Source organism: Pinus tabuliformis, chromosome J (genome assembly GCF_031772625.1).
Source record: "Pinus tabuliformis cultivar Carrire ecotype Pingquan chromosome J, CPIR1, whole genome shotgun sequence".
Taxonomy (NCBI): Eukaryota; Viridiplantae; Streptophyta; class Pinopsida; order Pinales; family Pinaceae; genus Pinus; species Pinus tabuliformis.
Window position 1 is genome coordinate 1165477200 of NC_142295.1, and position 13630 is coordinate 1165490829.

The following is a 13630-nucleotide window of genomic DNA, read 5'->3' on the forward strand; positions in this document are numbered from 1 at the left end:
AAGAAACGATAGTCAAAAGTAATAAAAGATAGATGTTGACTTGAAAAATGTCACTTCAAAGGTATAATAGACTTGTTTTCTCTTAATTAATGATTCATTGATTCATCAAACATGGTTTGTTCTCTTAGATCTCTTTCCCTCATTCAGACTAAATAGGTCTATTAGATTGAACTCTAGTTCTCACCAATTTTGTCAAAAATTACTTAGATCTAGGATCTCTGTCTCTTTAATATAAACAAAATAATTTTACTAAAGATGCAACTTTTGCAATGAAATCCCTTACTACTTGTACGGATGATTTAAAATTGACTTTACATTTTGATTGTGCACAATTTCAACTATTTTTTCATCTCTTCTTAGCATTATTTTCCTTTTCCTAACTAAAATTTTATTTTGTTATACCTCTTACCTTGCAGTTCCTTTGCTGAATTTTTTCCTTCTTGAACTCCAAGTTGATGATGGTTTCTTCTCTCCTATTTTGCAACTTTCTTTCGTTACATTTATTTTTATTCCAACTAGAGTTGTCTTCCAAGTTCACTTCATTATTTGATGGCAGTTTTCCTTGATCCTTCACTTTCTTAGGTTTCTTTCATAACCCATTCTCCTTTCTCCTCTTTACCTTCTCCTTGCATCTCAAAACCCTTCTTTCCTTTAGCAGTTAGGTTATGGATGTTGAATTACCACGATCTTAGGTCTATGATAGAATCTTAAAATCTTTGATGCTACCAAACCAAGAATCTCAACTACATTACATTGCACAACAGAATATAAACAACAGTGAATCACAAATGCACAAAATATAGACAACTTTTTACAATTTTTAACCCAACTTCATTATATTAAACAAAATATAATACAACAATCTAGGGCTCCTGTACCAAGGATAATGGCCCTCAAACATCCACTAGTACAAGATACAAATGGGGGCTTGGTGTCAGTCCATCGACAACCAATCTACCCTCAGCAACATACTTTGACCATCTAGTTGATGTATTTGACTCTCTCATCTCCCCTCGGTTGTACCCTGTACCTACCTGGTCCTTTAGTTCCTGATATGTAGCTCCTGCCTCTATCAATTATCCACCAAACCTTGGCTATCAATATGCTCTCTAGTTGTGCCATTGTCCATAAAGGACACAACACATCGATACTCCTATTGAGTTGTTGACATCTCCTCTTATGAACAACTCTAAACTGCCTATTTCTGCTCCTCAGCTACTCATGGACTTCAACCCGCTATGGTATTGCTATGTTACATTGATGAAGACTAACATAGGGCACAAAGGGATACCACCTATCACTACAAGATGTCCATCTCCAACAATGAACACATGCTAGGAGGACTGCCCATCATCTATTGTAGAATTCCTTCTGCTCCTGGTTGATCAGACCCTTGAGCTCAACAACTACCTCTCTCGTAACTACCTTTGTCCATGAAGGTGTTGCTCACTAGGCTCCAACTTGGACACTATCACATTGCCCTCCAATAGACCATAAGTGCCCAATCCACGTCCACACTTGTTCCACTATCACGCTGTACTCCAACAGTCCACGAGTGACCAAGTCCACTATCTCGCATTTACACCTAGTTAGTGCATTTCCACACCTAGGGGACCCTTACACACAGTTTCCCACGGACTTCTCCACATCCATTGTTTTCTCTACAATAGAGTAACTATTGCACAAATATAGGATCCAAACTTCACTATGAAACTTCCCATTGGTTATAGCTTCTAACATGCCATGTCAGCCATACCTCCTTGGCTTCCACTGGCTGCAAGAATCTATCCACACTAGGACACGTACATCACTCCATAGAGGGATCTACTCCTAGTTGGAGTTCCTTCATGCCCAAGGTAACTCTAACAAATGGCTCCCAATAAACTGTAACGCAGATTGATCCAAATACTAGTCAAAACTTTGACCCAACACAAGGTAAACTCATCTTCAATTCTGATATATTCTATTGTCCCTAGTTAGGGTGCTTGCACGATGCAAAAACCCTAAATTTACCACCCAAAAAACCTCCAATCAATGTGATCTAACCATGGGATCATTCCCACCTATTGTGTTGTTGTTCTAGTCATATACCACCCCAAACAACCTCCTGTAAATGCCCTCCTATGGTGGTATGGCCTGCAACCTACAAAACTTAATCCCCAACACCTGCAACCCACATGAAACAGGTTTTAACACGCCTCATTGTTGCCATATCAGTACTGCGCTCAACCTTTAACACCCTAGGCCTAGCTGCAATATGGGATAATCCTCAATGCAGCCATAAGAGGCTCCAAAATGATGCTTCTGCTCCTCGTTGTTTTCCCCTAGTTTCCTACAGCTAATGGGAGGCCTCATCCCCTTCTACGTTGCCATTTTGTTGGCCTTATGTTTCACAAAATGTATGATTAAATGATCACATATCACCTCTTATTTATACCAAACAAGAGGGCTTATTCCAATGTAAACCTAGGGTTGTCCAACTTGTCAAGAGGCTTATTTAACTGAAGCCGACCTTAACACATATGGTGTAAATCCACTCATGACCTTCAAAAATTCATATCTCAAGTTCTAGAGCTCCAATTTGGGTGATCTTCGAAACGTTGGAATCAAAATGCCAAGCCCTATCACCTCAATATTTCTCATGGTCAATTTTTTTTATCGTTTTGGCCCAAATCCTTATGGGTTCAAAACCCCATGCTTGGGTTCCAAACCCACAATCCTACTTGTGGCGCTTTACCCTCTAAACATTGAACCCTAGGGCTTGGAGTACCTCCCAAGCTACACAAAAATCAACACTCACTCTTAGCGAGGGAGGTACTTCCAATAGTAAGAAGTCACCATCATCATCTCTGGTGACACTAGCCCATCTGGCATCCATCACTGTAGCATACCCTGTAGAATGAATCCGACAATCTTGATAGTGCCTCTCCCTCATCACATCTGAGCCTGAAGATCCCAAACCTCCATAGGGCTGCTCCCTTTGAAGTTAGACTCCCTCTGAGCCTAAATGATATCCACTGTCTTAGTCCTATAAGCACTCATTCTCCTGGATCAAATACCATTCATGAAAATCCCTCCAATCTCGGATATGCAACATCACGATCCGATGAATATTCTAGCCTACCAATATTTATTCCATCACATGAAGCCATCTCGATCAAACTGATCTTGTCCATGACAAAGAAGCCCCCGAGCTATCCCAATCATCCATGACAAGACATATGAAGTTCACGATCTACAAACTGCCACACAACATACTAAAGTGCACCAGGTTCACCACCGATTCAAGAGAACTCACAACCCATATCATGTAGTCTATCATGACCACATATCCATGTCTTCAGCTAAACCCTCTGCTACATGATCCAAACACCCACAACTCCCTTTGACCTTCTTCGTTGTGCACACTCTGGTTCATTATCCCTAAAAGTAGCTTAGATATGCAACAATACCATATTGAATTTCCATAATCTTAGCTGTATAATAGAATCTTAAAATCTATGATGCTACCAAAAAAAGAATCTCAACGATACTACTTTACACAAGAGAATATAAACAATAGTAAATCACACATGCACAAAATATAGAAACCTTTTTAAAAGTTTTAACCCAACTTCGTTATATTAAACAAAATATAATACAACAATTTGGGGCTCCCGTACCAGAGATAATGGCCCTCATACATCCACTAGTAAAAGATACAAATTAGGGCTTGGTATCAGTCCATAGACAACCAATCTACCCTTAATAAGATACTTTGACCATCTAGTTGTTGTAGTCAACTCTCTCAGCTGCCCTCGGTTGTACCTTGTAACTACCCGATCCTTCGACTCTCGATCTACAACTTCTGTCTCTATCAATGCTCCAAGTACATCTAACCATTGAACCTCGGTTTTCAATCTTCTCTCTAGTTGTGCCTTAGTCCATCAAGGCCACAACACATCGAGACTCTTGTTGAATTGTTCACAACTCCACTTGTTCACAACTCTCAACTTCCCACTGTTGCTCCTTAGCTAGTCAGGGACATCAACCCACTATGGTCTTCCTGCACTACATCGATGAATACCAACATAGGGCACAAAGGGCTACCACCTATCACTGTAAGATGTCCATCTCCCACAATGAACACGGGCTAGGAGGACTACCCATCATCTATTGTACAAGTCCTTTTCCACACACAAGTCTCGGGCTCCACAACTGCTCCTGGTTGATTAGACCCTTGAGCTCAACAACTGCCACCAATCATCTATTCTATAATTTCTTTTCCTCACAGAAGTCTTGGGATCCATAACTGCTCTTGGTTGATCAGACCCTTGAGCTCAACAATTACCTCTCTCACAACTACCTTTGTCCGTCAAGGTGGTGCTCATCGGGCTCCAACTTGGACACTATCACACTGTCCTCCAGCAGACCGTAAGTGCCTAATCCACATGCACACTTGGTCCACTCTCACAGTGCCCTCCAACAGTCCACAAGTGACCAAGTCCATGATGTAGCCTCTACACCTAGTTAGGGAATCCCCACACCTAGGAGGCCCTTACACATGACTGCCCAAAAACTTCTCGACATCGTCCCTTCGCTCTGCATTAAAGGAGCTATTACCCAAATATAGGCTCAAAACTTCATTGTGAAATTGGACATTGGTTAGGGCTTCTAACATGCCATGTGAGCCCTACCTCCTTGGCTTCCATAGGCTGCAATATCTTTGTCCACACTAGTACACGTACATCACTCCATAGCAGGAACTACTCCTAGTTGGAGTTCCTTCACGCCCAAGGAAACTCCAACAAATGACTCGCAACAAACTATAATGTGGACTGATCCAAATACTTGTCAAAACATTGACCCAACACAAGGCAAACTAAACTTCACTTCTGTTATATCTATGTTATCCCTAGTTAGCTCACTTGCACACTGCGACAACCCTCAATATACCACCCAAACAACCTCCAATCAATGTGGCCTAACCATGGGATTGTGCCCACCTACTGTGTTGTTTTTCTGGGCATATACCACCCCAAACAACCTTGTGTAGATGCCTTCCTATGGTGGTATGGCCTGTGGCCTACCACAGTTAAGCTTTAATGCCTATAGCCCACACAAAATAGGGTTTAACTCATCTTGTTGTTGCCATATCAGTCCTGTGTTTAGCCTTTAATACCCTTGGTCTAGCTTCAACATGGGATAATCCTCAACGTAGTCACAAGGGGCTTGAAAATTGCCCTTCTGCTCCTCGTTGTTTTTCCCTAGTCTCCTCCGACCTTCTACACTACCCTTTTGTTGTCCTTATGTTGCACAAAATGAATGATTAAATGATCACATGTAACCTCTTATTGATACTAAAAAAGAGGTATTCTTCCAACATCATTCTAGGGTCGTCCTACTTGTCAAGAGGCTTATTTAACTCCAGCTGACCTTAACACATATTGTGTAAACCAACTCATGACCTTCAAAAATTCATATCTCAAGTTCCAGAGATTTGATTTGGGTGATCTTCGAAGCGTTGGAATTGGCACACCAAGCTTTATCACCTCAAATTTTCCCATGCTCAAACTCTTGATGGTTTTGGCCTAAACCCTGATGGGTGCAAAACCCCATGCTTGGGTTCTAATCCTGCAAGCATATTTGTGGCGCTTTACCCTCCAAACCCCAAACCCTAGGGCTTGGAGTACCTTACAAGCTACATAAAAATCAACAATGGAGAGGGAAATAGTAGTGATATATGCCATATTCATGGCAAGACTGACACTGAAAGGTAAATGTTTCATAATCTAAACCTTGTTTCTAGGTAAAAACATTGAATTTCAGAGGAAGCTCTATATGAAGATTCATTTCCAAAAATAATAGTACAAGACATTTTACCAACTATGGGAGGCTGCATTGTCAGGTACTTTCTTAGAAATTTTCCAATACTCTTCAAGGCTGATTCGTACCAAAATTGTGTTAACAAATTTAGGAGTCAAACTCAAAATTACGTAGTTTCCAATTTATTTATGAAAGGATTGAATTTTGAAATTTGTATGCCATGGTTTCAACCGAGTTTTTCCTTCCACAAGTAACATGGCCCGACTTTCAAAACATCTAGTTTATTTTCTTGTACCTCAAAAATCAGAATAGAGAAACCCCTACCATAGTATTGTATATTCATAGAGTCATGCAATTTAAACACTAATCCAAAATGTTATTGAAATGAATTGACCAATGCAAAAATCTAGAGCTCTGGACAGTTACAAGAATCTAAATCTATAGATTTGATATCTACAAAAATACAACAGTCAGAGAACACTCACATAACAAGAAAATGCAAGAGAAGAATTTTCGCAACTATACACATTGTACCCGTGTAGTTTGACTCATTTAAGACTCTTTTGTTGAGTCTTGTGGAGCCTTCTCTCTCCCCCACTTTCACTAAAAAACTCACCAACAAACTCACCACTTCCTATACTCACCATAAAATTTCCATGCTCATTGAGACTCGCCATATTTTTGGGCACCGAATTTATTGTATTTTGAGGTTCATTTGTATTTTTTGAGTCTTTCCCAAGTCACTGAGTCATGTCAATTCATTGAGTTTTCTTGAGTCCTAGGCTACTTGATCCTTTGTCAAGTTTCAGTGTGACAACATTGCATTGTTGTTAGGGTTCCACAGCCACCTTAGTAGTTAGTGGAATAGGTTGTAAATGTATTGACAACCATCTTTATTAAATAAGACTCTACACAATAGTATAGTGTGAAATAAATAAATGTAAGTGAACTTGTTAAAGAAGGTCCATTAGTTAGTGGTTGAGGACTCATTAATGGAAGTCCATTAGGTGATTATAGTTTTTGTCAATTAGAAACTATATATAGATAGTAGTAGAAGCTATGTAATGGGTTATCAAGTGAATATTGTACTATTTGGAGCACCTCACGTTGAATATTTCCCCCTAGAAAAGGCAAGTGAACATTGCATTTAGTTTGGAATATCAATAAAGGATTTCTTAAAGTGTTATTTTCCAATTTTATTTCTATTATTTGCTTTCCACAGTTGCATTCTATGTATCTTATTTAATTGCTTTCTAAATTTATATTATGCCCTTTTTGCTCTAAATATTCTATTTCAACTAAAAAGAAACACCACAAATATAAGTGGTTCCAGAGCACTTTCTCATGCCAACACATGTTCCAATTTTAGAAAAAACTTATTTAGGTTAGAGATGTGTTTCAAGATCTTTAAATAATATAAATATCTATCATTCAATGGGCAAGCCTATAATTGGGAAAGAATACATGTAGTAAATAATAGAGGCATCACCTTGTTGAACACCTTTATGACATCTGTTGGCACCCCTTTGCGTAGCACTGTATCAAATAACACCTACATATGTAATTATCTTCCATGTTCCTTCAGGTATATAAAAATCCCCCTCAGTACACTTGAAACAAACCTTACTTAACCCTATTAGTCATCCTATTTCCATGAGTACATGGAGAATAACACTTGGGAGATAACTCTCACATACTAGGGAATTGGGTAGTATGACTAAGGGTATAATCTATCGCCATTAGTTGGTGCAATGAGGGATTCGGTTGATCACTATTGATGGAAACCATAGGTATATTAAGATCTATAGAAATTGACACTCCTCTATCCTTGGGACCCTACAAATCCTAGCGTCTTCCTCTAAACCATAGCTTTTGTAACACAGGTAAGAAAGTTCCTACACATTTTGTAGTATCAAGAGCTTTGGAATTTCATCACTACAGTAATACTCCCCTCAAATTGAAAAAATATGCTCAAGGCCTGCCAATACTGTTATAGGAGACCTAGCTCAACAATATCCTTATGCAACATTGATTGTTTTGGTGTCACTTTACAGTAACTAATTTTTCATTTTTTGTGGACTAGCTCATACCATTACTTGTGGCCCGTCTCAACAAATTTCTTTTGGTACACTCATTATGTTGGGATAAAATTTGGCTAACCCCTTTGATGGACCCAATGGTCCCATGACAAACACCCGTAGCATGTCATCCATGAGGAGTTATAGAAAATAATTGAGTCTTTCACCTAGTCAATTAGAAAAATGAAACCAATATGCCTTCCCTCATGTTTCATATATCCCCCATTTTCAAACCAATGGCCCTTTTTTAGAAGATTTTCCATACAATGGTAGCTGATTATTTCTATAGTGGTTTCTTTGAAACCTTTGAGAATGTAGGAATTTCCATTCTCTTGAAACACATGTATAATTCCAAGAAATCCATTGTGATAGGTCCTAGTGTCCTTACACATTCATCACCCAAAGAAATATCATAGCCACCCATTTCAAATGGGAAACACATGGCTTCCTTGTGAGGGAAGACATAATGGTTTCCATTTTCTAATTTAGGGAAAAATTCCTTGCAAGAAAGGAGGAGGAGGTGAGCATAATAGTAGGTGACAAGTGGCAAGTGGGAATGTATCAGTGTATTTGCAAACATCTAATTGTAACTCATGTGTTTAGGAGACAAGTAACTACTAATGACCCTGCTGATTTATCCATTAATTATTCCATTAATTGAATTCATTATATTTTGGATTTTATGTACTACAATATATCTACATTTGTGGAATTCCTCTCTTGTAGTCTTCCTTTTATTTTTTAAATTCCTCATATATTACTTCAAGGAAAATGAGCGATTAGTTACACTTGTTATCATCATCTTATTTTCGTAAGTCTTCTTATCTTTGTTTGTAAAGTGATTAGCCCAAGCTAATGTGCATCTTTGACCCATCCAAGCTAATGTGAGTTGGGATGAGTTGAGGTTGGTAACTTGAGTTCCTTTCCCAATTGAAGTAAGAGAAGGTTATTTTGGTTGTGATTATCAATTACCATATATGCTAGTTTGTGCTTGATTTGAGAGTTCTATGTACAAAGAGCTTCCTTATTGTTGGTAAGGCTATCTTTGGGCATTAGCATCAAGTTTGAATCAATGTAGTTGGTATTTTTGACATCAACCTCTAAGTCTCGAACCTCTCAATACTTCTTAGAAAGGATTTTTTTTTTTTTTTGAAGCCCTTTGGCCTAAATGTTTGACATTCCTCATTGGAATGGGAAACCTTCCTATGATAGGTGCCATATTTCTTCTTCCCATAGTGTGTAGAGGATACAAAATTCACTTCTCCTTGGTTCTACCCAATATTGTTGGGCTGAGTAATTACTAGAAAGAAAATGAGTATGAAATTCCCTTCATCTAAAATAATTGAATGGTCTTATGTAACTTGGCTTTAATATTGGAACCAATTGCAATTTTGCATAAAATGCTTCGAGGAGAAAATAGAAGAAACTGTAACTTATTTCTAATACTAGGGAACAAACCACAAAAGAATTTTGTGTAGAGGTTATATTTTGGTCCCTTTGAGAGTCTACCTTAAGTTGGGAGAGAGATCCATATCTGGCTCTCCATTCCTTTCCTATAAAGATCTGGTCTCCTTGGGTCATTCTAGTCGAAGGAAATATCAAGACTTTGAGGCCACTTTTTTTCTTCATTTTTCCATTATCTCCATTTATTGACTCCCTACTTTATACGTTCCCTTGAATTCTCCCTCCCAAGATGTAGAATAATGAACCAATGGAGGACATCTAATGGCAGTACATTCTAATCACCTAGTTTTCTCCCTCACAATGTCTTAGATCTAAGCTAGCATTTTACGCTAAGCATTTTTTGCAACTTAACAGTTAATTATTTGTTCAACTGCATATGAAGGAACTAATCCCATGAACTCAAGATTCCCATCGTCAACTAAGACCATGCTCCCACCATTTACGTGTCAATATATGTATCATTAGATTCCCTAAGAGGATAAGCTTTGTCGAAACTCCTCCTTCTAGGAGGTGGAGACTAAAGAGCACTTCATGTTTCAAGTGACCCATATAATACGATATACTAGGGAGATTTCATTGCTTCTATAGAGTCTCTAGCAAGTTCCTTGTCACCTTTTTCTTTTAAACCCAAACCATAGATGCTTACCCCAATAATGCATGTTGTAGTTACTAATAGACGATGTGACCCACAAGGACCTTAAAGACCTATTTGGTTGACAACTCCACCTCTCAAACGTCAAAGGAATGAAGAGACTAGATATAAGGTGTCACTATCATGGACAATGACAGGGTATTGAAGTAGAGGCCACCAACATGAGATATCATGAAATCACTTCATCCCATTACTCTCCACATATGGCATAAAGGGACTACCACTCAACTTTGTTCTTAGCATAGAGGTCATGGATATATTCCTATTGCAACCTCCTTTAGGGATTTAGGAGGCTTGGATAGCACCATAGCACACTTGAAGCTTGAAGTGTGGTGGTTACTCTTGTAAAGAAAATTCATGAAAGTCTTTATGTGGATGGGAAATGTAGCTCATCCGTGTTTGAGTCATCATTTTCTTCAAAGTGTCACTACCCTAGGAAATTTGTGGATGACATGACAACAGTTATATATGACAACCATAAGCGAATGTTCAATATAGCAGTGGTGAATTATTTCAATTCTCATGGTACAATTAAAAGTCTTTTGACTACTTTTGAAGCAATAGGTCATTCTCTATGGGCAGTACCATTTATGTCACAACAAGGAATGGAAATAGAAAATGACAAGCTAAAGCATGTATCTTGGTTGTTAGAGGCATTACAAAGTTATTGCAGGCTTTTGGAGTACCTTGTGAATTCCTCTTCACTATTAATTGTTCCCCTGCATCATAGTTAGTGCAACCATTTTTTGGAGGCTCTATCACTTTTCCAAGGGATCCAAAGGTTTTTGTCCACACTCTACAAGCTCAAGTTCTCAATGTTGTTCTACCTATCTGGAGCAATCCAATGTTTTGTTGTTGTAGTCCATCTTTGATTACCTTTCGTGTTTCCATTATTACCCATGTATACACTACCATAGGTGATGTTAAAGGAAGCAAAAATAGTATTCCTGGAAGCATAGGTCAATGATTTAGACATCATCCATGTGATGAGGCTTCCATTTATATGATGGTTGAAGTGGGATTTCCAACGTCCAAGGAAGAGGAAGCATTGAGGCATGTTGAAACAAATAGTGTTGAAGTGGCTATGGAGTGGCTCTTTAGTCATCCTGAGGAGCCAATGAAAGAAGCTGATGAACTTGCACAAGCTCTTCCCTTGTCACTAGGTAATTCTAAGGTTCCCAAAGACAATGCCAATGAAAAAGGAAGAGATGTTTCTTAGGAAGAGAAGCCTCTAGAAAATCCTCCCATTGAGGATATCTTAACTACATGTATGAATCTGTTGCAAAGAACAGATATGATTGTTTTTCCATGACTAATTTGATTGTGAGCTTTCGCAACTGAAACAAATGCCAATACCTTTTGAAAGTTGTTTCCCTTCTTATTCAACAACTAAATCTTTGAAAGGTGGATGGATCTAAAAAAGGCACTATCCCATTATCAACTATTTCTCATATTTTGGCATTGGTTTTGAGTGAAGAAAACAATACTAGAGATATAGGAGCTAAGAATGGACTTGTTGGTATATATTGGACTTACTGAATTTTTTATGCCAAATAACCTAACAGGGGAAAATGTTTCAGTTCCCAAGTGGCTGACTGCATTATTGCTCATACTTGACCATATGTTGCAATACAAACATCAGATGACTATAGATGCCCAGAACACTAGTTCTATGTGAGTAACTTCACTTCTCTCTGATTCTGAAGATACAAATTTAGCTGGTGCATGTGTTGTAGATAACATTAAAAAGTCTTCCTTGGATGACACCATTAAAGGCAATAGTCCATTCATGAAGATTTTGGAAAATCCTTTGGGATACATGACAACAAAGGAACAATAGAGTAATGATTATATCTTGCAAATATTTACAACTACACCATCCAACAATTACAACTCAGGTGGTTCTTCAGTTGTGTGTGACTTACAAAGTCACATTCCATGGAAATGGATTTTCTTGAGACAAGTGGATTTTCTTCACATTGCTCTTCAATATTTCAGCTTTGCTCCAAAACTCCAAATTCTCACAAATGCTATGTGAGAAAGGTGTGAGACAAATAGAGAGGTGGGAGATCCCTTTATAGCAATTTGCTCAGTTTAATGCTTTGCCTTTTTGAGCTTTTTAATTTAATACTGAATTTTTCTTAGATTCTATATGGGGTCATGATGCATCTTCTTGGCTAAGTTGGGCTTATTTGGTACCAAATCAGCCCATCGAGCCAATTTAGACCAATTTTTAGAGCACTAGTGTTGGGCCCTTGTCAATTTTCTCATCATATAGTCAAAAGCAAAGAAGACTAAGTATAGTTGGGTCACTAGCCACTAAATATAATAGAAGCAAGACATTCTAGTATTGAGTATAGTTTGGCTCCTAGCCACTAAATCCTATGCTATTAGTACAATAGAAATAAAATATATAAGCTAAACCATCATAGAGACAGGGACCTATGATTCTTCATGTTATTTATTCACTTCAAGGAAATGGGATGGTGGGGGTCTTCTCCAACCTTGTGGTTTTCCATTTGCCTCTCATTCCAAGATTTTGGAGCAAGCTCTGAACCTTGGAGGACTTTCAACAAGTAGTATTCATTATTGAATTGTTATATCTTTACCTTCATACCATTCAATATGGGGTTATTCCTTGACTCTAAATCCATGTGACAGGCTATCATTTCTTTGGCACGCTATTATAGATCTATGGTCAAAGAGGGGTTTCTCTTCTTGTTTATTGAAAAATATGCATTGGGGATGATGTGAGCCAAGTCCCTTTATATATGCTTGTTGTTGCTAGCAGCTTTTTGTCCATCCAATAGGAGGTGAATAATTTGGGAGGATCTACATGGTACAAATATTCCTTAGATGTAATAGTTACCATTCTCCAAGGACTGTGAATCACATAAACATACCCTAAACTTTAAGTCCATCATCAATTTTCTTGGGATTCACTTCACTTAATTCTTGAAATTGGGATTCTGAAGGATATGACATGTAAGGTATAGTGAATAGGGGCTGGAAGAAGAAAATAAAAGTGATAAATTTCCTCCAAATTGTTAGAATATCTACTTGGTTGCTCTGAAAGTGTCTTCACAACATACCTTTAGCAACACATCTTTTGTAACTTTAGATCCAATATGGTGGAGGGTGCACTAGAAAATTCTCCAAGTGAGGCATATTTTCTTGATGTAGACAGTTGAAAATCTTTCAATAGTTGATCTAATATGAGAAAGTTTTATTTCATTTATGGTTTTTCCAGAACTAGAATAGGTTGCCTTTCTTAAACTAGCAAAAAAAATATTTTATAAGAAGTTAAAAACATATTAGATATATTTGGAAAGTGTTTTTAACACAATTTGCTTCACATGGTAGCCCAACATATGAGCCTGGAGTAAGAGGGTGCATGCATTTGGGGTCCATTTATTTCTCTAGCATGATTTTTCATTCAGGTAGGCAACTAGGATAGATTTAGTCCAAATTTGACTATAACTCATGACCCTTTGCTACAATTATAAAAGCAGGGCATGAGAGTAGAGTGAGGATTTCTAGTTTTGGGACTTTTATTGTGTATTTTTTTTCTTATTTAATGCGATTATAGTTGCAAGTTTGAGACTTTGAGTGTTTAAATTTGAGAGTTTGA